The following is a 2,602-nucleotide window of genomic DNA, read 5'->3' on the forward strand; positions in this document are numbered from 1 at the left end:
TTCTTATTGATTATCCCAGCACTTACTATCGGTGGCATTGGATGGATAGGTCTGAGAAACCAAATATCTGGGTATCTGAGTCATGCGACTTTAGCAGTAGAACAAGAAGCTGAAGCTAATGTTCCACTCAGCTGTCAAATTTTTATTTATAAGAATTCAAGCCAATGGAATGTGTTACTTCTAGACCATAATTTATTTTTTTAATTTTTTTGATTTAAGAATATTTTTAATACTTAAAAATCCATTTCTATCTTCAAATGAGAAAAGACTGTCCTTTAGCAAGAGTTCCATTTACTTATTTTATATCATTAGTCTCATGATATTTTTCTTTTTTTAAATCTTTATGTTCCTTTCTTATTGTTCTGAGAGTTACAGAGGTGTGAATTGGGTTGCTTATTTTTAAGGTTCATCTTATCAAATATTAACAGCCCTTTTATAAAGATCTGATTTAATACACTATTAGAAACATGTTTGCAAGCAGAACATCATTATGATAAAGCTCGCATCTAAGAAGAAATTGAGTGTATGTGAACATGTTTACTTCATGCTTTTAGTGTGAATTTCATCACATTTGCTATTCAATTTCAAGTTTGAATCAAATCTTTTTATTCATAGATTTACTTGGTCTATAGTGAAAATAAATTTTGTGTTATTCACTTAGAGTCGATATATTTAGATATCACAAACACATTCACTCACTCATACACATTTATACACTAACACACACTCTTAAAAATACACGTTTTTCAAAGAAACACCTAAAATCATTTACACATGATCAAACACACAAACTCACATGCACTCATCCTCACTGAGCTGTATTCTCACAAGCACTCAAACTCACTCACACACACAATCATCCATACTCACATACATGTACTCACATTCAACCATGCACACTCATACATATACCTTCACATGTATGCACACTTACACATGTATACCTACAAACACGTTGACATATACACTCACTCATGAACATACTCACAAATTCTTATCTATACTCAAGAACTGTTAACTTACAAAAAACACAACAATGCTATGAAAAGGGAAAAACTATTATTATATAACACTTCAAATTTTAAATGAACACAATAAATGCAAGAACAAAAAAGAAAAATTCAAGGTTAATTATTAAAATTCAATTATAATTAACATGTAGAGCTGTTATATTACTATATTATAATACTACTATTATCAAATTCTTTGTAATTAAGACTAAGTATAGTTATGCATTATACTACAAATATGGTACATAATCTACTCCATACATCACAAGAATCAAGGATAAATAAATATTTATCTATAAGTTTAGGGATAATTAACCCTGTACTATGGTGAAGTGATTTTTCAAGAACCTATAAACATGTCTATTTGAATGTTGTTCTTTTGCCCTTTCAACTCATAGAAGCTGGTTGTGATGACAGACTCCTGTAGTCTCAGCTAAGGCAAGAGGATAAGTTGTAGTTTAGTCAGGGATACAAAGTGAAACCTTGACCACCCCACTCCCCAAAAATGGGGGAAAGAATCCTTAACAGTTTTCATTGCTTGCACCAAATATTCTCTCATATATCCTCTTGATTATTCCTAGTATAATCTCACTGCTCTCATCTTTCCTTGCTAACCACAGTTAAGCAGGTATTTATAGAATCTCCTTGGGTTCAAATATCCTCCTGAGCTGACATCAATGTGCAGAAATGAACATGGAGACACCAGTTATCAGGTTCTTGTCTTTCACATTGTCAGGTACATTCATCTTCTTCTGAGCAAGTCCATGGGAAATGCACAGAGCTATCAAAGATAAATGAGCGTGTGGAGCCTCTCATTGTTTTCTACCTTATTACAGTGATTATAAGTTCATCTGCTGCACAGACTTGATATTCTGGGTTTGGAGGGAAAGTATGTGCAATTATTACCATAGACTGTGTCAATTATTCATGACACTATCATTTGAGAAATGGTAATAGCTATCTGTAAGTCTAAAGGAATTGGTGCGATGTTCCAATTTTCAAGAAAAATAACAATTACTGCCTGCACTTTGTCCTTAATTGCTTGTATTTGAAAAGAAAAAATAGAATAAATATATACCTTCTTATAATTGAAAGAAAGACTGTGAAAACTGAAGATACATAAGAATCAACATTAGGCAGCCAGAGAAAGTGTGGTATCAAAAGTCTTTTAACAAACAACATAAATAAAAGACTGATATATATGCCCTGGCAATGGACAAAGAGACACCTTGGTGGTGGTGTTCTTAGATCAGTCAGAGGCAGAGAGATGCCAGCCCTTTGTTCATCCTAGTGTGATGTCTGACTTGGTGGCCAAAGGTGTTTTATGCCTAGGACTTATAAAAAATCAAATCAAATCAAATCAAATCAAATCCAGGCAGCACAGTGTGGAAGAATGAGGACAGACAGATACTGGTGGACCACCATGTGACCCACAGAGCTGCCATCCAGTGCAGGGCGCAGGTGGGCCACAGACACGTGCTTGCCAACATGAATGGATGACATCACACAGTGGCCTGTGAGCTGTCATACCGGTAGACCACCACAGTGTATGAGAATTTGGTGGTCAAATGGGAGAGAAGAGGTGAGACAAC

General features: G+C 34.5%; 1 non-coding gene across 1 annotated transcript; it reads left to right on the forward strand.

Moving 5' to 3' along the window:
• Positions 1 to 2,212: 2,212 nt before the first annotated feature.
• LOC120096796 (small nucleolar RNA SNORA48) lies at positions 2,213 to 2,351 on the forward strand. Its single transcript, XR_015637774.1, has one exon. It is a non-coding gene; the product is annotated as a small nucleolar RNA SNORA48 (small nucleolar RNA).
• Positions 2,352 to 2,602: the final 251 nt, after the last annotated feature.

This window comes from Rattus norvegicus, chromosome 14 (assembly GCF_021556685.1).
Source record: "Rattus norvegicus strain SHRSP/BbbUtx chromosome 14, alternate assembly SHRSP_T2T, whole genome shotgun sequence".
Taxonomy (NCBI): Eukaryota; Metazoa; Chordata; class Mammalia; order Rodentia; family Muridae; genus Rattus; species Rattus norvegicus.